The 24,268-nt window shown below is 49.5% G+C and overlaps 1 protein-coding gene across 2 annotated transcripts in view; it reads left to right on the top strand.

Annotated features, from left to right (window-relative positions):
• The window catches only part of LOC142578839 (uncharacterized), a 332,468-nt gene that overhangs the window by 10,344 nt on the left and 297,856 nt on the right, over window positions 1-24,268 (top strand). The window contains exon 2 of one of the 2 annotated variants that reach the window (XM_075688465.1): window positions 24,027-24,074. The exons of the other annotated variant lie outside the window; for it this stretch is intronic. The gene's annotated coding sequence lies outside the window, so the exon portion shown is untranslated. The remainder of the gene's footprint in view (window positions 1-24,026; window positions 24,075-24,268) is intronic. 2 annotated transcript variants of the gene reach the window in all.

Genomic DNA, 24,268 nt, shown 5'->3' on the forward strand with positions numbered 1-24,268 from the left:
GATGTCTGCCAACATCATGCCGAACGTTAAGAAAGAATAATTAATCTAAGGTATACGTTTTAGATACAGCGAGTGTAAATTTACGTTGCAGAAATGCGCGACTGCAGTTGCAGTCGCTGTGACTGCAAAGATTGTGTAAGGACCTCCTGCTCACCTTCGCGTCAAGCTTTCGGCCTCTACCGCCTTTTTTTTTTTTTTTTTTTTACTGCAAGCAGCTTTTATGAGCTATAGGGAATGGGCTGAACGTGGCCGTCGGTCTGTCCATTCGCAAAAATTTCAAACATCGCGTGGTAGTCGAGGAACCGAACCAGCGCTCATGCGGCTTCAGGCGGAGCACTTTAACAACCACTCCACGGACCTCCGCCTTCTGCTGCAGTCAGCTGGTTGTAAGTTCGGAGATGGACTAGGAGTAGCCGGCTGACCAGGTTCCTCGTGCTGCGCAGAACGATGAATAGGCTAGAAAGAGCTTCGGCACGGTAGGTTTCAGGCCAGAGATCGTACAGAAGTGTTCGGGGCCGCACGTATGGCGATGTTCGTTATCGCTTGTGGTTCCTAACAGCGTGGGACCACCTCCTACGGTGTGTTATTTTTCAAGATCACGCCAATATTTCCCTGCACGAAATGGAGTCGGGGACGCTCATTATTGATGTTAAAAGTAACTGAGCTAAGGTGATGAAACAGTCATTGGTGTCTCCTTTTTTCACTTAAAAGAATTTCGCCAAGCATCTATCAGCAACTAGATCGCAATACGAAACAATACTGTCCGTTGTTTGTGTTGTGCCTCTGGAGGACAACTACATGTCTTAGCGTTGGTAGCGAGCGCAAATATATACGCAAACTATTAACATGACAAAACGCCTTCTGAAGGTGTCAGCATACTAGCAGGGTTCATCTCAAAGAAAATTTGCTATTTTGACCGGATCAGTTAAAGTTGAGGTTGCGCTAATTTTTACGCGTGAGCTTGTTCTCATATTGTGGCGTTCATGTCACGGCCAGTGACTGGAGACACCTACGAAAAAGGAGCTTTATGATTAAGAAGATTGATTACCCATCCGCTTCACCCGTTCTGTAAAACTTGATCTTAATAAATTAAACTTTTAGCAGGTTGCCGCGTGACTAATGATAGCAGTAAAGCGCATATGCTATATTTGAATGGCTTATCAAACTTTTCTTCCATAAACCAAACACGCATAACTTTCAGTTTTATCAGTTCGTAGGTTGGGGGATACTCCTATAGAACCCGGTGTCGCAGCACTTCGTGTGTCCCGTGCATTTTTTCCGTGGTTTTGTTTTCGAGAGCTACATATTGGCTCCTTCGGAGCTCAGCTGCGTTGCGAATTTCACCAATATCAACTAGATAGAACTGGAACGGGAACTATGACAGTGTACTGCCGCAGTGTACTTTTTTGTTGAAGTGAACTTCAGGTGCCGCCGCGCCGCGTCGCTGGTTTCATGCAGCTGAGCTGTGCCGTCGTGAGGATGTACGTCGCGTCGTGCACCAGCTGTGCCAGCAGGGAGCATATGTGCCGCGCGCTATACACACCGGCAGCGGACCATGTTTTTGGCGAGCACCGGATGCGCTGGTCTGTCAGGAGGACATGCTGTTGGCTACAGTTGGTGCTTGCTCAATGGCATATTGTAGCGCAACAAGGACCACAGTGAAAGACACACAGACGTATGTCACAGCGCCTGTCACGTGCAACGATTTCTTTTTCTTTGTGGGGGGTATGTCGTTGTGCCACAGAATGCCATTATTCATTCAGTTCGAACTGCTGTTAAAGCGAGTAAAGTGGCCCTACAGTAGCAGCTTAAGCTAGTCGAGGAGGAGGAGGAGACAAAGGAGAGGAAAGACAGGGAGGTTAGCCAGTGTAAGTACCGGCTGGCTACCCTGTGCTGGGGAAAGGGGTAAAGGGAATAAAAGGAGAAAGAAGAAGAGGGAAAAAAATGGAAAAAAAAAAGAGAAAATTCACACAGTAACGCGAAACTACGCGATACAACGTTCAAAGGCGGTCGCACAATTCGCAGTTCCTTAAAAACTTCAACAATGCCCTTAAGGCCTTGAGTGCCGAAGCCCGTCTGGACCAATGTCCTAGAGCTTTTTCCTCTGTAAAGGGGCGATTGTCCAGTTTTGCGAGAGCGGTCCTGTGTGGAACGCTGCCTTTTTGTCTCTGAGAATTTAAAGCTACTTTGTGGGAGACGCCACTCCCTGAACTACGGCGATGGACGTGGAGTCGCCTGGAGAGGTTCCTGGTCCCTCTACGTCAACAGCGACCGCACCGAGAAAGCGGTCTAGTCGCCCGAGTGACACCTACAGCGAGGACACTGTGATCTACTCAGGGACCAGTGATGAAACCTCGGATGACAGCGACTTCGTGCCCGTAGCGAAGCACAAAGCAAAGAGAAGGCTCGTCAGGACGTCTCCTTCCACAAGTAAGGCAACTGTGATCCCGACGCGAAAGCCATCAGACCTCACCATTTTATATGTGCCTGTGGCTGCTAGCGACAATCTGAACCGGATCAACCGCCAAGCCACATCTGTATCGCTCGAGGCACTTGTTCCGGGTCAGATCAAAGATATAAGAATCAACGGCCGTAAGAACATCCTCGCTATAGATGTCACAAACCGCAGCGCGCTAGACATTCTGAGCAACGTTAAGGTGCTGGATAGCATCAACGTACGCTGCTATAAACAAGACCATCATGACTCTACGGCCGGCGTTGTGTATGACGTAGATAATTCCATAAGCGATGCTGACCTGCATATACTCATCAAGCCGGCGACAGAGGGAATTGCCATATTGCAAGCCCGCCGCCTGGGAAACTCGCAGTGTGTCAAGTTAACTTTCAAAGGAGACAGCCTACCGTCCCACGTCAAGGTCGGTCACTTCCGACACATTGTACGGCCTTTTGTGCCAAAGCCGCTTCAGTGCAGGAAGTGTCAAAGGATAGGGCACGTTAGTGCGGTTTGCACAAACGCTGCCGTATGCTCACGGTGCTCTGGTTCGCACAGCTCCGACGCCTGTCGTGCAGAAAACCAAAAGTGCGCAAATTGTCAGGGCTCTCACGATGCAACTTCGAAGAATTGCCCACATGTGAAAAATGAGGCGAAAGTCTTGAGGCAAATGGTCAGGGATGGTTCCTCGCACAGGGAGGCTGCCGCTAAGGTGCGACGTCGACGTTCACGTCGCCGGAGATCTAGGAAACCCACTGCTATTGCTAAGGATGCACCGCGTCCACTGACAGTCCAGCAACTTCTGCATACAACTAGCAATAGCAGCAATGAGATTCCTCAGCAGAATGTCTCCCATATCATTGCCTCAAGCGAGGAGTGGCCGCCATTGCCACGGCTAGATCCACCAGCGGAGCGACAAGATGTAGCACGCTCGCCGAATCATGCTTCACCTTCTGGCAGCAACCAAGACAACGACAAACAAGTTGTCACCATGATAAGGGCCCTTATGAACACGCTACGAGCACTGCTGACCGCCATACACACTCCGGCGGCTCGAGGCGCACTTCAAATACTGGATGCCCTGTATCCGGTACTGTCCGGTCTTGAGAAGCACCATGGCTGCTCCTCTACATTCGTTCCTTAAAGAGGTCAAGGAAGCGTCTATCTTCCAATGGAATGTCAGAGGCATTAAATCGCGTATTTCGGACTTTCGTCCGTTTGTTTTTAAGAACAAATTTCCAATCATCGTCATTTGTGAACCCAACGTTGAGAGCGCCATCCGCCTATCAGGATATGAAGCTTTCATGTCTGCCACCTGTACCTACCGCAGCAAAGTCATTGTTTATATCAGATGCGATTTCACATATGTTTTACACCCAGTGGCACCTGATGACGACAATCAGTATGTGTGTTTGACTATAAAATGCAAGAACGTCGCACTCACGCTCATAGGTGCCTACCTTTCACCTAATAGTCGATTTGACAACGCACGACTGGGTGCAATTCTAACAGCGACACCTGGACCATGGGTTATTACCGGCGACTTCAATGCGCATCATCCATTAAGCTAGTCGAGTTTATTCCTTGTAGTCATAGATGATTTCTTTCAGCGCACAAGGCACGGACGGGGACGATGGTTAAGTACACACGGCACTGTGTTTGCTATCAAGTTTATCCGGAAGTGGGCGCTTCCGGATAAACTTCGGGAACAGACTACCGCCGCATTGCACGTGCACTATTGCATAGCTTGCTATTGCTTATTTTTATATATCACACAGAGCCGCAAGAATGCACGAAATACGTGTGCTCTATGACTTGGAGGTCGCTTTAACGCCACTGATAATCGTGGCAGAACAGTTATTTCAAGAATATGTAACGTCGTTCAAAAACGCCCACGCCAAAGAATCAATATTTTCAAAAAGTAGCAGTCTCATGTGTGTTTACCTTCATCTACGTCTTTGTGTCCTGCGCTGCATAAACGTTCTATGGCCAGACGTCCATGGCAAGACATCTCGAGGAGTCACCCTCTCGAGGATCAGGAGGGAGGAAAAGAAGGAAGGAAAGGTAGGGAGATTAACCAGACGCACGTCCGGTTTATTACACTCAAGTTATTACGTTCAAGGGAAGAAAAGAAAGAAAGGAGATGGAGGGAAGAAGGTACTATCCGTGTGAATACGTCTGGTTGTCCATCACTTCACGCCTACATTTAGTCACTGAGGCCAGTCGAGCACTTGCTGAGCCCAGTACTGCCTAGCTTCAGTGACCTGACGAGAACCGGCGTGCTGACGTGGCCCATCGCCTTAGGGATACGGAGCCGGCGATTCGATCGACATCGCGCGCCTTAAGAGGGAAATTAAAGGGACCGCTGTCTGAGGCTTATAACGGAAACAAATGACTGTCTGATTGGAAGCACACGTACAGTTGCAGTGGCTTAGCGCGTGCACAGTCATACTGACCTCTTTCTCGCAGTGAATCGCTCTCACACGCCACCTAGTCTCACTGCTTGCATCCTGCGACTCTAAACTTACCCGCCATTTTTTAATCCGATGTGTTTTCTTTTTTTGGCCGTTTCCGGTGCGACCATGGTCCGTGCTTATGTCGTAGCGGATTAGTGGCGCGCGGCCGCTTCTTAGAACAATTCTCAGCCGCGTCTGTCGTGGACAGGCTCACACTGCACACACGTCCGAATGGTCAGCTCACAGAGAAGCTACATTACTCCGGGACTTGCGTGGGTACCAGCCCAAATGCGTGTTCTTTGTGTTCTGCCGGAGCAGCGATTGCTCTAAGCATTTGCGAAGCTTCGAAAAGTTCTCTGCACTTATGTGTACTCGTCCGATAAGCGTGGCGTAAATGCTTTTGAATGCGCGATGCACGAGTGACTGCGAATGCGTCCGTTGAAACGTCTCTTCAAAAAGGCTGAAGACTTCCAGACTTTGCCGCACTGCATTTTAAGCTTCTCCCAATCCGACTTTGGTAATGGAAAGCGTGGGTTCAAGAGGGTCGTAGCGTATTCGATCGCGCTATATCTAATGGGTCAGTGCCGCTTTGGCAGCCCCAGCCGACTGGTCGCGTGGTCTTACGAAACGTATATGGCACGACCTGTCGCACCGCTTTGTTGCAGAACTCGTTTCATTCTGTAGTTTTCTTCTTTATTTATTTGTATGCCTGTTTTACCGTATAGAATTCATGCATTTGTCACAAGTTCTCGGAGGATTTTAAGTCAGATCTGGCGCCTTTAAAGCGGCGTTAAATTTAGTTTGACAGCCTTTTTGGAAAAGTTCTTTTTCTTTGCTACACCTACAGCTGACGGCCAGTCTCTCACAATTTCTTACTTGTGTAATGCTGCACACGATTGACGAGTTTCGCAGCACTTCAAATCACCATTTCTGGCGCGACCTGCAAGTGGGTCATATTTCAATATTGCAGCTTAAAATAGTGTGTTTCACTGTAACACATGCAAGAAAAACGGATGCGTATATGCTGTACTTATGAATGCGAAGGTGAGGCCTAGTAATTTGCCTATGCGACTTGAAATAGCGTTTTCAGCCACGTGTTTATTTATGCCATTTTGTTAAAGTGGCAGTGCAAGAAGGTGCACATGTTTGAATTGTGCGTGCATATAACCTGGATATGAAAGATGCACCTGGCGTGGTCGTAGTTCTCAAGTAAGTTCAAGTGGGCATAGTTAAAATTATCTCTGTAATTAGCTTCGTACGTGAGCGCCATGTATTAATATATTGCAGACGTTGCAGAGAGACCATCCGTAACTATGCCTGACGGAACCAGTCAAGCGCAGAGAAATATTGGATTCATTGCGTTAACGCGTCTCTGGCATGGCCACCTTTTCCAAACAACTTAACAGCGAAGCTGCTAGCATACAACTATAACCGCTCGAAAGCGATATAACCAAGTTCTCCTGCGGTGTCCTGGGAAAATTAAATATTGCGTGGCTCTAATGAAAATGCTCCACCGAGTTCAAATTTTGAGTTAATGAAGGGCGTGTTATAAAGGTGATGTGCGGGAAGATATTTGAATGTTTGCATCAATCGCAGAGCTTCGAAAAAAAAAAAAGAAAAGCTAACACAAGCGCTCAAAGACGACAGCTTCGATGAATCTTGGTTGGCGATTGTGCAATTTCGCTCCAGTCTGCTGTGTTTTCATTTATTCCTCATATAGCGGTGTTGCGTTTCGCCTGCGACACGTGGTTTTGCCGGCGCGACGGCGGCGGGGCGGCGGACATTTTGGCCCGATCGTCGTCACCGCAACACTCATCGCCAGGTGTTTCCAGGCGCGTCTGCGGCGATGCGACCGCCTAGGGATTTCGTTCCAGTCATTGTGCCCGAAACAGGCGAGGCCAAAGCAGGGATCTCCTTCCAGTTATTGGGCCCGAAACAGGCGATGCCAAAGCAGGGATCTCGTTCCAGTCATTGTGCCCGAAACAGGCGATGCCAAAGCAGGGACCATCTTCTCGTTACAGTCATTGTGTCCGACCGGCAGCGCCACGACAGTGTGCTGCGCAGCGCCACGACAGTATGCTGCGCAGCGCCACGACAGTGTGCTGCGCAGCGCCACGACCAGGTGCTACGAGATCGTGCGCAGCGCCACGACATGGTGCTACGGCGTCGCTACGACAGTGTGCGTCACCATTAGCCCATTGTACATTCACGTGCTCGTCTTTTGAGGGGTTCCTTCTTGCCCTCAACTGCGAGAGTATAAAAACAGCTGCCCCCGGACGCCAGAGGAGGGCTCCGATTTCTTCTGCTGAGTGAAGTGCTCTCCCGTCTCTCTACTTCGGTCAAACCTGACCGCCAACTCTTTGCGATGTTAAAACAAACAAGTTGTTTCGTTGTTACCAGTCGACTCATGCTTTGCCGGGACCTTCGGATGCTTCGAGTTGTACCCCAGGCCGCCAGGCCAACGCTACCCTTGGGGCTTGCGACCCAGGTACAACCACGGGCGTCAGCGCCGAGTTATCAACAGATCGTACCAGCAGTCGGATCCAAACATCTGGTTGCCAGCGGTGAGATCGCCTACGACTTCAAACAACGGTCTGCCAGCGGCGAGATCGCGACAACGGAGGCCAGCAGCAAAGAGATGCAGTTGACTGTATGCTGAGCAGCTCAACGTCGATCCGGGAGCAGTGCAACGAGCCCTGTGTGACGACTGGTTGCCTGCAGCGGAACGACTGCGCGGAATTCCTGCCTGCGAGGTTTGGTGAGTGCGGGACTTTCTTCTACTGAGCTTTGCCAGGCTTTTTGTTAGTGTCAGAAACAGAGCTGGTAATTGTGGTTGTCGTTGCTGCCGGGTTAGTTTGCGGCAAGACAATAGTAAGCAGTAGAGAAAGCAGCATTCAGAGCAGCCATGGATTTGAAGTCGTTGCGCAAACCGAAATTGTTGGAGCTTGCAAGAGAGTTGGGTCTGGATGTCTCAGACAAACTAAGAAAACCGGAACTGATAACGGCTATTCTTGAGTTAGAGGCTGAGGATGACGAGCTGTCGGAATGCCTTGAGACTATTGAGGAGAGGTCAAAAAGACAGGAGCGCGAACTTAAAGAGCAGAAAGAAAAAGAAGAGCGCGAACACGCTTTGGAAATGAAGCGTCTCGAGGTAGAGATGGAACGCGCTCGTAATGGAAGTCAGGCACACGGTGCAGGAGAACGCGTATTGTTCAAAATGACTGACCTGATGCGGCCGTTTAAGCTTGGAGAGGACATTGGTTTGTTCCTGGTTAACTTTGAGCGAACGTGCGAGAAGCAGGGGTTCTCTCGGGAAACGTGGCCACAGCGCTTGCTCACTTTGTTACCCGGCGAGGCGGCCGACGTAGTCGCTCGCTTGGATAGAGAGGAAGCAGAGGATTTCGACAAAGTGAAATCGAGTCTTCTAAAAAAGTACCGGCTGTCTGCGGAAGCGTTCCGTCGGAAGTTTCGGGAAAATGAGAAAGGCAAAAGTGAGTCATATACAGAGTTTGCGTATAGGCTTATGTCGAACATGCAGGAGTGGCTCAAAGAAGAGAAAGCGTTTGGTGACCACGATAAAGTTCTGCAGTGTTTCGGGCTAGAACAGTTTTATAGTCGGTTACCGGAGAACGTGCGATACTGGGTCTTGGATAGGCCAGACGTGAGTACGGTGGCTAGAGCCGCTGAGCTAGCCGAGGAGTTTGTGACGCGTCGAGCTCGCGGAGCTAAGGACGGTCAAAAGGGTGAATTTGGCTCGAAGTTTGAGAGGCCGAAGTTCACACCCATGAGATTAAAGGGGGACACGCGTAGTGCGGATGCGAGCGAAAGCAGTCCGACCAAACGTAAAGAGACGGCGGCAGCCAAACGCAGAAAGCGGTTCGAGATGAGGCGAGCGCGCTTGTGTTATACGTGCCAGAAGCCGGGTCACTTTTCGGCGCAGTGTCCGGAAACAACACCAAAAGTTGTGTTTTTTTCAATAGGCAGCACTGACGAGAACATGAAGCTTCTTGAGCCTTACATGCGAGACCTCCTCGTAAACGGGAAAGAGTGCCGAGTGCTTCGCGATTCCGCAGCTACGATGGATGTAGTTCACCCGTCTTACGTAGAACCCCATATGTTCACGGGCGAGTGCGCATGGATCAAGCAAGCCGTGGAAGCTCATAGCGTGTGTCTGCCGGTAGCAAAAGTGCTTATTGAAGGACCTTTCGGAGCGCTTGAGACGGAGGCGGCAGTGTCATCTATGCTGCCACCCCAGTACCCGTACCTATTTTCAAACAGGTCCGATCACCTCCTGCGCGAGAAGGGGCTTTTGTTTGGTGAAGCTAGTGTTCAGGCCTTAACCAGATCGAAGGTTCGGGAGCTCGCTGCAAAGGCGGTAGTTGCGGGGCCGACGTTATCAAACAACGAAAAAGGGTCAGAGGCGCAGCAAGCTGATATTCCGAGCACGCCCGAACTGAATAAGCTTGAGTCTGTAACGTTAAAGGCGCCAGATACTGGAGAGGAAACGCCCGACGCGGGAAAGTTAGAAGAGCTATCTACTGATTTGCTCATCGCGCCTACGTCAGACGGACTTGATAGGTTGCTAAAAGTCAGCCGGACGGCTTTGATAGCCGAGCAAAAAAAGGATGGCAGCCTGGAAAACGTGCGCTGCAATGTCAAAGAAGGTATCGCCAGGAAAACTGCGCGTTTTGTGGAAAGAGGTGGAGTCCTGTACCGGAAGTATCTAGACCGCCGAGGAGTGGAGTTCGATCAGCTGGTCGTGCCTCAATGCTATCGTCAGGATCTGTTGCGCTTGTCACATGGGGGTTCGTGGTCCGGACACCTAGGAGTTAAGAAAACTAAGGACCGTCTCTTGCAAGAGTACTATTGGCCAGGGTGTTTTCGGGACGCAGACCATTTCGTGAGGACATGTGACACTTGTCAGCGGGTGGGCAAACCAGGGGACAAATCGAGGGCGCCGTTGAAATTGGTACCTATCATTACGGAGCCTTTTAGACGGCTCGTTATTGATACAGTGGGACCTCTGCCGGTAACAGCCACGGGGTACAGACACATTTTGACTGTGATCTGCCCAGCGACAAAGTTCCCTGAAGCAGTGCCGCTTAAAGAACTCAGCTCAGTTGAGATAGTTAATGCACTACTGTCCATATTTGCGCGAGTTGGTTTTCCTGCAGAAATTCAATCAGATCAGGGCACAGTGTTTACTAGCGCTTGGACGACAACTTTTCTCGAAAGGTGTGGGGTAAAGCTGCTACACAGCTCAGTGTACCACCCACAGTCGAATTCCGTTGAGAAGCTCCACTCCGTCATGAAGCGCGTGTTGAGAGCCTTGTGTTTTGAACATCAAACTGACTGGGAGCTGTGTCTGCCTGGGGTGATGTTTGCTTTAAGGACCGCGCCGCATGCGGCTACGGGGTTTTCGCCAGCTGAACTGGTGTACGGTCGCTCGCTTCGATCTCCGCTTCGCATGCTTCGAGAATCATGGGAAGGTAGGGGCGACGACCCAGTCGTGGTGGAGTACGTGCTTAAGCTCCTCGAACGCTTAAGAAGGGCACAGGAGTTGTCAGGTGAAGCAATGACAAAGGCCCAGCAGAGGGCCAAGGTTTATTATGATCGGACAGCCAGGGCCCGTCGTTTTGAGGTTGGCGATGAGGTCATGATATTGCGCACATCGCTAAACAACAAACTAGACGTGCAGTGGGAGGGCCCAGCGCGAATTGTTCAGAAACTGTCGGACGTTAACTACGTGGTAAGTCTGCCAGGAAAGCGGAAAGCACAGCAAGTTTACCACTGTAATCTGCTCAAACCTTATAGACAAAGGGAAGCAGTGGTGTGCATGATGGTAAACGTTCCTGAAGAGCTTCCGGTCGAGCTTCCGGGACTAGGCTCAGTGACGAACAGGGAAGACACCGGTCAAGTCATTAGTGACCTTATCAGTAAAGCACCGCTGTCGCCTGAGCAGAAAACCGAACTACACCAGCTATTACAAGAGTTTCAAGGTCTGTTCTCTGAGAGGCCTGGTAGGACTTCTGTACTTACTCATGATATAGAACTTACCTCCACAGAGCCAGTACGATCCAAGGCGTATCGGGTGTCACCCCGCCAGAGCGATATTATGGAGGCTGAGGTAAAGAAAATGCTACAGCTCGGTGTTATTGAGGCAGGTGAGAGTGATTATACCTCCCCTTTGATTTTAGTTGAGGTACCGGGCAAGGAACCTCGTCCTTGCGTCGACTACCGCAGGCTTAATTCCATCACTAAGGATCAAATTTATCCGATCCCTAACATCGAGGAGCGCCTTGAGAAAGTTAGTAGCGCTCAGTTTATTTCCACCCTAGATCTTGTCAGGGGTTATTGGCAGGTTCCACTTACAGAAGAGGCTAGTAGGTATGCGGCGTTCATTTCACCAATGGGAACATTCCGTCCTAAAGTGTTGAGTTTTGGTTTGAAGAACGCGCCATACTGTTTTTCAAGTCTCATGGATAAAGTGTTGCGGGGACAGCAAGAATTCGCTTTACCGTATCTAGACGACGTAGCGATATTCTCCGCATCCTGGTCTGAGCATATGACACACTTGCGGGCAGTGCTAACCCGCCTGCGCGAAGCAGGCTTGACAGTAAAGGCTCCTAAGTGCCAGTTAGCACAGGCCGAGGTTGTCTACCTCGGTCACGTGATTGGTCAGGGTCGTCGCCGCCCCTCTGAAATAAAAGTGGCCGCTGTGCGAGACTTTCCGCAACCGCGCACAAAGACCGATATTCGGTCGTTCTTAGGTGTCGCCGGCTACTATCAGAGGTACATTCCTAGGTACTCTGATATCGCGGCTCCCCTGACGGATGCTCTAAGAAAGACAGAGCCTCAAACAGTCGTCTGGGACGAGACAAAGGAAAGAGCTTTTAGCGCCCTAAAGAGTGCCCTAACAAGCCAGCCTGTGCTACGATCGCCAGACTATACAAAAGGGTTCATTGTTCAGTGCGATGCTAGTGAGCGAGGCATGGGCGTTGTACTGTGCCAACGGGAAAATGGAGAAGTAGAACACCCCGTCCTGTATGCTAGTCGTAAGCTGACCAGTCGTGAGCAGGCGTATAGCGCCACCGAGAAAGAGTGTGCATGTCTCGTGTGGGCCGTTCAGAAATTGTCATGCTATCTAGCCGGCTCGAGGTTTATCATTGAGACAGATCACTGCCCTCTCCAATGGCTGCAGACCATCTCTCCCAAAAATGGCCGCCTCCTGCGCTGGAGCCTCGCTTTACAACAATATTCCTTTGAGGTGCGTTACAAAAAGGGGAGTCTCAACGGTAACGCCGATGGCTTAAGTCGAAGCCCCTAACGTAGGAATCAGCCTCAAAATTGTTTGTTACTGATGTTTTTCTTCCTGAGGCAGGATTTTTTTTAACATATTGCTTTTGTTTAGTGTTTCAAAGTGATGATATGCTTTCTAGTGCAATTTTTCAATTTGTGGACGCGTTCTGAGTGATGCTAGACTACTGTAAGGAACTAGGCAGTGGTATAAAAAGGGGAAAGAGCCTGGCAGGGCTTAGTGAGGGTTGTGCCGTGCTTGCTGACTGAGCGGTTGAGTTTTCAGCGTAGTTCTAACGCTTGCCGGGAACGAGAACAAAAATGTGAACTCTCCCGAAGTCACTTTGCAGTGTCCCGTGCGAACCTGAACGAGAGAACGAGGCCTTCTCTGTGCGCTGCGCTCAAGAAACGTCAAGGGACGCCCGACTTCGGTTATGCGCATCATCGAGCGACATCCCTCCGGACAGCGGATGCAGTCCCCTGTCCATCGGGATCTCCTTTCCCCGGCGGGGCGGTCTGTTGCGTTTCGCCTGCGACACGTGGTTTTGCCGGCGCGACGGCGGCGGGGCGGCGGACATTTTGGCCCGATCGTCGTCACCGCAACACTCATCGCCAGGTGTTTCCAGGCGCGTCTGCGGCGATGCGACCGCCTAGGGATTTCGTTCCAGTCATTGTGCCCGAAACAGGCGAGGCCAAAGCAGGGATCTCCTTCCAGTTATTGGGCCCGAAACAGGCGATGCCAAAGCAGGGATCTCGTTCCAGTCATTGTGCCCGAAACAGGCGATGCCAAAGCAGGGACCATCTTCTCGTTACAGTCATTGTGTCCGACCGGCAGCGCCACGACAGTGTGCTGCGCAGCGCCACGACAGTATGCTGCGCAGCGCCACGACAGTGTGCTGCGCAGCGCCACGACCAGGTGCTACGAGATCGTGCGCAGCGCCACGACATGGTGCTACGGCGTCGCTACGACAGTGTGCGTCACCATTAGCCCATTGTACATTCACGTGCTCGTCTTTTGAGGGGTTCCTTCTTGCCCTCAACTGCGAGAGTATAAAAACAGCTGCCCCCGGACGCCAGAGGAGGGCTCCGATTTCTTCTGCTGAGTGAAGTGCTCTCCCGTCTCTCTACTTCGGTCAAACCTGACCGCCAACTCTTTGCGATGTTAAAACAAACAAGTTGTTTCGTTGTTACCAGTCGACTCATGCTTTGCCGGGACCTTCGGATGCTTCGAGTTGTACCCCAGGCCGCCAGGCCAACGCTACCCTTGGGGCTTGCGACCCAGGTACAACCACGGGCGTCAGCGCCGAGTTATCAACAGATCGTACCAGCAGTCGGATCCAAACAGCGGTAATGTTTCGCGGTGATTACGTTTACACGCTACCGCTAAAGCCTTAACCACACGTAACTTGCATCTCCGTGGCTCCCGGTATGTGGAGTTAACGGTGCTATAATTTGTCTGCTTTCGTGAAGGAGGCCATCTTACTGATGCGGAGCACACTTAGGGCGCGCAGTAGCATCCTTCTAATAATAGAAACCTTATGGCGCTCGAGCTACTCAGTTTGTCCATCAAGAACTCGTTAAGGAAGAGCGGCGCCTTCAACTGTACTTCGTTGTCGTGTTCAGTTGATCCCGCAAACTTACGCTTAAACCTGATGCTTCGAAACTGACGGAGCTTCTACCTCTTCATTTTTATTATTTTCTTTCTTTTTCAACACGGAGTCCCTAAAGCACGGATCAGTGTAAGTCAAAAAAGAAAGGGGGGGGGGGATAGAAGTGAAGAACTTCACTTCATCGTCGGGTGTTAAAAGAGGAAGCGATACAATATGCATGCGTCACGGCACGGTCTTGCCACCTGCTGCAGGCACGTTGCATGTGGCGGTTTGTCCATAGTATTTCCTTTCTTTTCTTTTTCTTTTTTCTTGCGCACCGCACCCAGCTCATCACGCGTCGCCCTGTTTCAACAGCGATTTGTGCTTTGGGAAGGCGCCTTTAACATTGCTTCTAGGGAACATCATGTAATTGAAACATAGCTTCATGAAACCATGTGCTCTCCGTTCTATTTATTTGTTTGCTTGCTTTTTTGTTGTTAGTGAATACGCGAAGGCATCGAAAACCGCAACTGGCAGCCGTTACGCACGGCGCGACCACGTGCTGTCTCGCTTCATTCGTATCCATCTCCTGCTTCGCAAAAAGCATTAAAAAGTTGTCGGCGTATCTGAAAGCGCGAAGTGTGCGGCTCATTGTCACGATGTTCATGAAGCGACTTATTCAATTTGTATCGGAAAATAGCGCGAAGTATGCGCACGACGTGATGCTACACAATTTCTATTGCGTCGCAAGTAGAATTCCTTGTCAAACTTAATAAGCGTAAAGAAAGATAAAATTCAGGCAGAAGCACGAAGTTTGCTACCGTTAAACCTCAGGAATTCAGAAAATTGATGCCACTATTGCTTTCGGTGAACTGTTGCAGAGCTGCCAAAAGGCAGTCATGCGGGACAGAGTTAAAAGATGTATGCATGACTAGCCCAACGCCACGTTTCAGAATACATTTCTTGATAGGTTGACGGAAGGAATCTTCTGACAGCAGAGACATGTGTTTTCAGTCGGCTGATGACTAAATTATCTCACGCGTACGTGTACGATCGATGAATAAGATAATGTGGCGTGCCGGATGGTGTCGTTAGATGCTAACAAATACGATCGAAGCCGCAAAGCTGCATCCGTGTTTCCTGTTCTAGCTTCTCTGTCATCTGTGTTTTCCCCTTTCCCAATCCCCCGGTGTAGGGTAGCCAGCCGGACGTTATTCTGGTTAGCCTCCCTGCCTTCTGCTTTTCTCTTTCCCTCCTCCTCCGTCCTCCTCCCTGTCCTCGTTGTCATTTGAATAAACATGAAGGCAGGTTGTTTGATTTTATAAACGTCTATTAAACAACGAAAAACTAGAGGTATCTTGCGAATGCATCAGCCTCTGGTGAAGAAGGAAGAGGTCTAGAAATGATAATGGTGGATCATTGGTTGGGAATAGACTGGAAGAAAACAGGAGGGTACGAACTGTAACGTACCACAGCTTCCCAGCCTGATGTGGCTAGTTTGGGTGGACGTTTATGTGGAAGATCGCGCGACCAAGTCGGCTTCAAAGCGACTGGTCACAAACGGTCGCTTTGGTCGAAAAGCGATGTTCCGGGTCCGTCGCTTGTGGCTGCTCTGTTATTCAGCCGCGCGACTGCACTCGCAAATCTGCTGAACCAATCGGCGACGCGGGAGCAGGACGTCCACACATATGTATGCACTGCATACGCTGACGCTTACTTTATGTGGCTATAGTGGCGCGAGAAGACGTGAACGGCATCAATCGTGATGCATTTCCGCGTGGCGACGAGCACGTCGTGCTTGCCAGCGTGAACATCAGTCACGTGCGTTGCTCAATTAGTTGCCAGTCGCGGTTCGGTCGCGCCCGCTCTTTCAATCACCGGTGTGAATTCGTTCACCTTTAGCCTCTATATATAGTTACGGTGGGAGGGTGTCGACGAGGGTGGTTCTTTTCCTTTTAAAGGGAAAACAGTCCTACATTTTCTGCTAAGTTATATTCAATGTTTGCTATTGTGAACGTAAACCCTGATCTAATAAAGAGTGAAAGTGTGCCAGAGTAGAATTGCCATAGACGATGTTGCTGGGAACGGAAATACGATTTCAGAAGAGAAGTATTATATTGAACTCTCTTGGGGTTGCTTCTAATTGGAACACGCGTACATACAGTCGTAAACTTCCCGCGAGATGTGTCGCTAGCCCTTTCGTCCGCACAATGCTCGTCAATAAGACGTGTCCCGCGTGGACTACGAATAGTTATGTGGATTATCCCTAAGGTTCCCTGTTTGATATCATGCGCTTCCTTCCGGTACTCGGTGCACCAAGAATGTATTGCACTATTATATTTTCATTTCAAGTGCGACAAAGGGATACCTCCCCCCCCCCTCCCCCGTTACCGGCATGTGTACGCAAAGTTCGTTTTCCTTAATTTACAGGCCTATACAAAGGCAATGTGCGACAAAGAACACGCGATAAGAAATTACTTTAGAACTCGACGCAGCATTGCAAATCAGTGTTCAGGGGCTTAGCATTCCACCTGTCTCTTTTTTTTTTTTTTTACGATCACCTTGTTCGCTTTATTGAGCAACTGGAATGTTTGAGTGAATAACCGTGATCCATTCCATCTTATAGAACCGAATACAGGAGGAAAGAACTTGAATGGAACAAGTTCGAGCACTAACATTCGTCTTGCTTTATTGGTTGAACATCATGGCATGCCTTATCGATAAGCTTAAGCTGACGTGACAAACTAAAGACAACCACAAGAAAGAGAAAAAAAACATCAAACCAAATGAGGAAGAAGAAGCGGTGGATAAGCGAAGCTTTCTTTGATGTTTAGTGACATGTCTTCACTTCACTTCTATGTAGCTCGCACTCAACGCAAGCTCTGCTCCGATATTGGTTTGGTTTTGTTTTCCTTTTATGGTGGCGCACACCCGCTGCGGGGGATTGGCTAATATTTTGATGGTATTAGGAAATTGCAGCTATTACTAAAATTGGAAAAATTGTCACGAACTGTTGAATAAAAAGTAACTTATGATAACCTCCCTGAAATAAATAAATCTCCCTGAAACGACTGTACATTCCTCGAAGGCTGCGCAAACACACCTGTGGTAGCTTTTAAGAGACGAGGCTGATCGAGTTATCTCACTCAACTTCTTTCGCCGCACTCGGCTGCTTCAGTTCTTACCCCTTGTTCCGCTCGTGTGTACGAGCACCTCCCCAGTGGCGCATACCCATTCCGGGAGATTGGCAAAGAGCGTTCACATACCCAGTGCCACAGTCCACATTTCATATACCCAGTGACCCAACTTGTATAATCGGCAACAAGCAGCAGCCAGCAGCCATCACCCACAAAGTGAGGGAAAGTGTCACAGAAAGCTTCGCTTTGAAACAAGAGCAAGTGCACTCAGCATGTGACACAAGCGTCAAGCTCTTGGTTCGCTGCTAGATGCGCGTCGAGCGTCGGCGCGGATAGCCGCAGGCCGCATCTACACGGCGTCGCCCGCCACAGCGACGGTGGCCGCGGCGGCGTCCGGTCGGCGCCGCGGCCGCTGCCGGCGTGACCGGCCGGTGGGTCCTTTCTGCACACTCGCGCACGCCAACATGGCGTCTACCCGGCGGCAAGGTCAAGAGTGCATAACCAGTTCTCGCTGTCTGCCGCCGCTTACTTCACTCGGTCCCCTTGTTGTTCAGGCCGTGTGACGCCCCCCCCCCCCCCCCTTCCCCTCTGAGCATCGCTACGCTCGCGGCAGCCGGTCGACCAGGCGGCGGCAGCCAAGTTACGAGGCCGCCAGGGCCACTCTTTCGCTACACTCATTCTCTTGCGGGAGCGTTATTTGTACTTGAGACGCGAGCCGCCTTTGCTGCTAGCGGCGGCGTAACCGTGTCTGCTACTACTTTAACTTGATATTGTCCGATAGTGGGTGACTCTGCCCCTCGTTCCACGATGCGTAGTTGCCTTAGAACAATGGCGGCGCGGCAAGTGAAGGAACAGGTGAATGTTTTCAGTATCAACGTAGTCAGATAGTGTGAGAGGGCTTGTTCTGAAAATTGTGCCGACGCCCGGATCGGAGTGTACCTTCTCCCAGTCACCCCCTTGTGCTGCTCTTGTGAGTGAACATGGTGGGCTGGGAAGGAGAACGCACGACTGACTAAGAGGTACGACGAGGACTTCTTTCTGCGTCCTCGAGGTCGCGGGATCGAATCCCGGCCACGGCGGCCGCATTTCGATGGGGGCGAAATGCGAAAACACCCGTGTACTTAGATTTAGGTGCACGTTAAAGAACCCCAGGTGGTCGAAATTTCCGGAGTCCTCCACTACGGCGTGCCTCATAATCAGAAAGTGGTTTTGGCACGTAAAACCCCATAATTACATTACATTTCTGCGTCCTCGTTCACATGGCACATTTTTTGCTTGTTGTAGTATGAAGAACATCGTAGTAAGCGCGCGTTCGGTTAACTATTTCGAAGTGTGCTTTCCAATATATATATATATATATATATATATATATATATATATATATATATATATAATATATTCACCCGTAACCTTGGCACGTGCTTCCGGTTAGCGCATGGTTCGTGTTCCTTAGGAGCGTATGTTAGGGTTGTTTTTTATTCAATCAATTGTTCCGTTCAGGCAATTTGCTGTTATGCTAAACATATTCTCTCTGCTGTACGTGGATTCTTAGCAATGCTTTGTTATGCACAGATATCACGAAAACTTTCCAGTGAATGAAAGCACCGTGCAGTCAGGGGCCGTCAGCTAGATCACATATGGCGACGTCTTCCAATAAACTCCAGTAGGAGCTTGTTCATGTAACGTTCCTATTGTGTAGGCTATGGTTGGGCGTCGCGTGTACCAATACCTATGCGTTCTGCATAGGGATGGCCGACATCGCAGCATATGGCGATTGTGGTGACGAGGAAACAATTCGTCTTGTTCAATGCCTGTGCCCGTAGTACAGTGTGCAGAGACAATCGCTTTCCGTCGTGCTGAACCATTTGGACGACCCGCCTTTGTCGGAAGAAAGAATTAAAAAACATCTACGCGACTTAACATCGTATCAGAAGGCCGTGCAAGCCCTACTGCACTTCTTCAGATCAACCGGCCTGTGTGAACACCTGTAATTGGAACGATTTTTCTGTTACCTCTTCTTTTTTCTTCTCTCTCTCTCTCTCTCTTCCCTTTTTCCAGTCCTTAGATGCCCACTCCAGTGCAGAATAGCAAACCGAAAACTCGCCTCTGGTTAACCTCCCGGCCTTTCCTCTCTCTGTATTACGCTTTCGTATTGCAGAAAAGAGAATACAAAAGAAGGGTGAGTACGCATATTCAGCATGTGTGCCTGACATTTATCTCTTCTTCAGCTTTAAGAAAAAGGCGGGCAACGCTCTTTCCATGCGCCTACCGAAAAACTGATGGGGTAGGATCGCGCAGGTCTACAATACAAGCACAGTCATTGATGCCTCCCCACAGGAACAAAGTGTTATAGCACAAAGAAGCACTATAGAAATGCAGTGGACATTAAACTTAAACGCACGACTATTCGCCGAAGTCCCACCCGGGAACGTCCTTCCGTGTTTTGGCGCTAACGTCACCAAGCCGCGACGAATAGCAATGGCATAAACAAGCTGGTAACGCCGGTTCGCGTTTTCTTGAATAATTTCTTGAATTTACCAGTTAATTTCGCTGCCACTGTAACTTTTGTGGGTTCGAATATTTTAGTGGCGTTACGATTTGTGTTTCTTGACGCGTGAACTGCTCCTTGCTTTCAATGAGCATGCTATGGACCACATACCGAGATTGCAAGTAGGCCGCTTCTCTCGAAAAAGTTTCCAAGTAGCCAAGAAAATGGCACGAAAGGGAGATATAAGGAGCGACACCGCCTTTCAGTTCCGAAAGCAGCCTGTGGAGCCACATGCTGTGACAGCTAATTAATTTTTCACAATTTATAGAAAATTACACTGGACGCGGATATCAAAATAAATTTATCTTTACTGTATTTCAGAAACCTTATTCAAAAAAAAAAAGAATTACACAAATCTTGGAAGTCATCTCTTGCGTGGTTTCGGTGGCTCCATGGTTGAGGAAAGCAACGACCATCCTTTAGCTGCAATTTTTCTTTCCCCTAAGAAACTCATCTGTTACTGTTTGAAGGATGCCGCGAGAGTTCCACAGAAATGTATTTCCGACTTGACTTCGTCGTGGCGTCGCCGGTTCTCCTTCCGGTGCTGTACAAACAAGATTGAATTGCGTTGCACGCAGCATGGTGCTCCAGCCCCGGTCGGTTCGACTTTCTGGCTCTAGGTATCTTTTTTTATTTTTTATTTGCAAGCCGCTCCGTCGTCGTAACAAACCGTTCTCGAGGGATGCCTGTTATTCCTGCACCACGCGTCAACCAGTGCGGCCAGTGCGGCTTTCCCACCGCTTCGAGAAAGGCAACGGCCCCGTGCACCGGTGGTGCCCGTGACGCAGGAGGATTAGCGTCAAGAACCGACAGAAGAGGGGGGAGGGTCTACGTCCCGCTGCGAAAGCCATGGTGGGGTTGCTGCTGTGCCGGCCTGCGACTGCGCCTGACTCGAGCGCGATGTTCCGCGCGCGACCTGTCACAACAAGGCTCGCGCGCGCAGTGGCGGTTGTGGCGCCCGGTTCTGGCCTCTCGCATCTTAGCCGCCCTGACTTCCGCCTGGTCGCCGCGCCTAGCGGGCCGCCGGTCACTTCCTTAATCGACTTCCTGGATTACCCAGACAAGAAGCAAGGAAATGAAACTGCCGCTGCGCGCCTTGCTTACTCCTCGTGTGATATAGCCCGTGTTCGTTGTTTGGTTCACGTCTGCTTCTTGTGGCAGCTCTTGAGCGGCGGTGTCTTCTCTCCTGACAAACGCACGCGCGTCTATAATGAGTGCCGGGCTTTTTTCGGTAAGCTTGAATGTCCGTCAGTTTACGAAGCAGCCGAAGAGAAGGGAACCGTTCGTTCGCAGCCCGCCACATCGCGCGACGCGCCGCGGCCAGTCCCCCGGCCGCAGTTACGAATGCAGCGCCCTCCAAGGAGAGATAGGTGCGGGATCTGAACAGAGCGAGAACTTGGGAAGACGGACACATTGAGCTCCTTACGTATGTAACCTTCATCTGACCAAGTCAGATAGCGATTATTTAGCTTTACGAAAAAAGAAAAAGAAAAAAGAAATTGGTGCGACAAGTGTCATATCACATATTTCGCTGCAAGGCCGCTTCAATGTTCCGTGCTTAGTGATAAAGACCTCTAGGTTCGTTCTCTTTGATACACCCAATTTAAGCTTTTCGACAGTTATCCTCGGTCATGTTGATGCTTGCGAGCGCATTATTAATGACTATGTGGGCAGAGATATAGTAAGAACAAGCGCGTCTTCGGAGGGTTTCCGCCCGTGGGAATTAAGACTTGCGGTGCTCAAAAATTCGAGCAAGGCACGAACGGCTAGGTAAGTTGTCGCATATTCCGTGATCGAGGTCCTAATTTCTGCCATGCTTCAGCTAGTACTGTGGGCTTGTTTGCATTTTTTATACGCGGATGTGCCCTGTCGTTATTGCCCTCTAGCATCCAATCAGACAGCACTTTTCTCTTATTGTCTCTGTCAGGATGGGAATAATCATGTGGCCCTTAGCGTCATGTCTCCGCCATTTCTTTTTTCGTTCTTTTTCATCTTTCCTTCCTTATTCAATAATTTCTCTCCAGTGTGCATTGAAAAAACTGGATACCAGGCCATTTACGCAAGCGAAGACCTTGGGAGCCTCCATGGCCTCACAGTTCATTAGCGCAGAAAGCTGTTCGAGCGCTTTTTCACTACCTGAAGGCAACAGACTTGAGTACCCGACTATAGACATCATCATCATCATCATCAGCCTGGTTACGCCCACTGCAGGGCAAAGGCCTCTCCCATACTTCTCCAACTACCCCGGTTATGTACTAATTGTGGCCATGTTGTCCCTGCAAACTTCTTAATCTCATCCGCCCACCTAACTTTCTGCCGCCCTCTGCTACGCTTCCCTTCCCTTGGAATCCATTCCGTAACTCTTAATGACCATCGGTTATCTTCCCTCCTCATTACGTGTCCTACCCATGCCCATTTCTTTTTCTTGATTTCAACTAAGATATCATTAACTCGCGTTTGTTCCCTCACCCAATCAGCTCTTTTCTTATCCCTTAACGTTACACCTATCATTCTTCTTTCCATAGCTCGCTGTGTCGTCCTCAATTTAAGTAGAACCCTTTTCGTAAGCCTCCAGGTTTCTGCCCCGTACGTGAGCACTGGTAAGACACAGCTGTTATAAACTTTTCTCTTAAGGGATAATGGCAACCTGCTGTTCATGATCTGAGAATGCCTGCCAAACGCGCCCAGCCCATTCTAATTCTTCTGATTTAGAATGGGCTGGGGCGCGTTTGGCAGGCATTCTATAGACATCCTACACCTAAGTTCTCTCTCTCTCTTTCACTCCCCATTCCCCTCCCCACGTGTAGGACAGCAAACTGGACTCAGTCTGGTTAACCTCCCTGACTTTCCTTCTTCCCTCCTCTCTCTCTCTCTTTTAGTGTCTGTAATGAAACGCAGTTGGTTAAGGATCGTGCGATAGACCAGGCGAAACGAGGCGCAGCATATTACTCGCTCGACGTTCTTAAAAAAAAAAAAATCTCCTGCTTTGCCAAAGTATATATAACCAGTCATGCGCTGATGTATTGCATGTGTGTGCTGCCCAAGCATTTCCTACCGCTGCCACGAAGTCATTGCAGAAATGAACGCGCACCGTTGCGCCATATCCGGATGCGGCAGACATGATGAGAGGCTTAATACAAGCGCGTGGCTCTGCGGTGTGGTGCGCTGCTATTGCGTTCTGCGAGATACGGGCATTTTTCCACGCTGCTCCTCCTCCATCGTCGAGGATGTTTACATTCCATTGCCCTGCCGAGCGGTGGTAGACGGACATGTCGTGCCCGCAATGTCAAGCTTTCCCCGCAAGGATTGGGCACTCGGCTGAGATGAGTCGAGAGCTCTGTCAATAGCGTACAGTTGAGGCACGGTTTGCATGCTACAAAAGAGAACGTCGCATACGGCGCGTCTTGACCGACGTCAAACGCTGCGCACGCCGCTTTCCTCATTGTGTGGACTTCTTTGCCGCGCTTATACCCCCGAAGAATTCGTCAGCCAGGTAATTTAGACACATTAACGCACTCCTCTTCTTCAGATAGCCATGCAGCGTACTGAGGCTAGTTTAACGTTGCTGGTGATGACTGTCTTTGTTTTTTTTTTAATGTTATTTGTTCTGCAATATTGGTGAGCGTGTGATTTCTCTTTTCTTTACCCCCTTTTCATTCTTCGAATTCTTTCTATGCCCTCTTCCCTGAAGAGCGGGCGGGTTTTGTGGACCTGCCGATGGTCATTTGCCGGAATCCCTCTCCTCTCCATTCTGTCCGTCTGCTTTTATTGTGCTCACACGTAATATCCTCCCGCTTAGCCTAAGTTCCCGCCTTGGCAACGAATATCTCAGATATTTGGTAGTGATTTAGTGCAATGGTAATCTGCGCGGCGAAAAGGTATACCGTTGACGAAGTGACGTTTTGCTTTCACTTCAGAAAAAGAAAGGGAAGAAAGTATGCTTAATTGCCGAGTGATAGTCCTAATGTATTTGCAGAAGTAGTCAACAGGGAGCTTTCTTTTTTTTTTCTTTTTTTTCTTTTTCTCTTTTTTGTTTCTGACCATGGATGGCTCATAGCGATGTAGTTACGGCTCCAATGATCCAGCACTGATAGAAGCGCGACCAGCTTTTATCTGAACTCCTTGCCCACCCCCATCGCTGAGGGACCTATGATTAGTGCTCCTTTGTGGTGTTTGTGATCGTTCGTGCATTTTGTCTCGTAGCCCCGAGTGCTATTGAAACGTCTATTCGGCCATACTTAATTCGGACATTCAATTGGTAATCTGCATAGAACTATTAGACAACCTTGCTCACCTCCTAACGGTATCCGAAATTCCTTGAGCTTACGCCTATACCGTCCGTGTCTTCGCAAGAGTTAGTTTTTACCAGCAGAAAAATTCGCTCTTTTTTTTTTGCCATCCCATTCGCACGATGCCTGAGGTATCTCTTCGTAGCGATATGTCTAAGATTATTGCGTGCTGCCAACCCGTATCATTACTGTTCATTCTACATGCTTAGTTTGTTGTTTTGTTTAACTCGTTGCTTTCTTCTTTTCTCATATATTGCAGCCATCAATGATACCATACCTCTGAAGTACACGACGCACAGCAGTAAAGGTCAGTATTATTTCTCCACCTCTGCTCGCACCGTATGCGTTTGTGACGTCAGTACGTCGAAAAAAGAAAGGCGCAGTACCGATAAGGCCAAATAAAGCAAACTAAAAATAAAGGAGAGCAGGAGAAGACGTCCGTCGTGCCGCTGGGAAACCGACAGGCTGACCTTCTTGGCATGTACAACTAGAGCTGACCTT

The sequence above is a fragment of the Dermacentor variabilis genome, chromosome 4, assembly GCF_050947875.1.
Source record: "Dermacentor variabilis isolate Ectoservices chromosome 4, ASM5094787v1, whole genome shotgun sequence".
NCBI lineage: Eukaryota > Metazoa > Arthropoda > Arachnida > Ixodida > Ixodidae > Dermacentor > Dermacentor variabilis.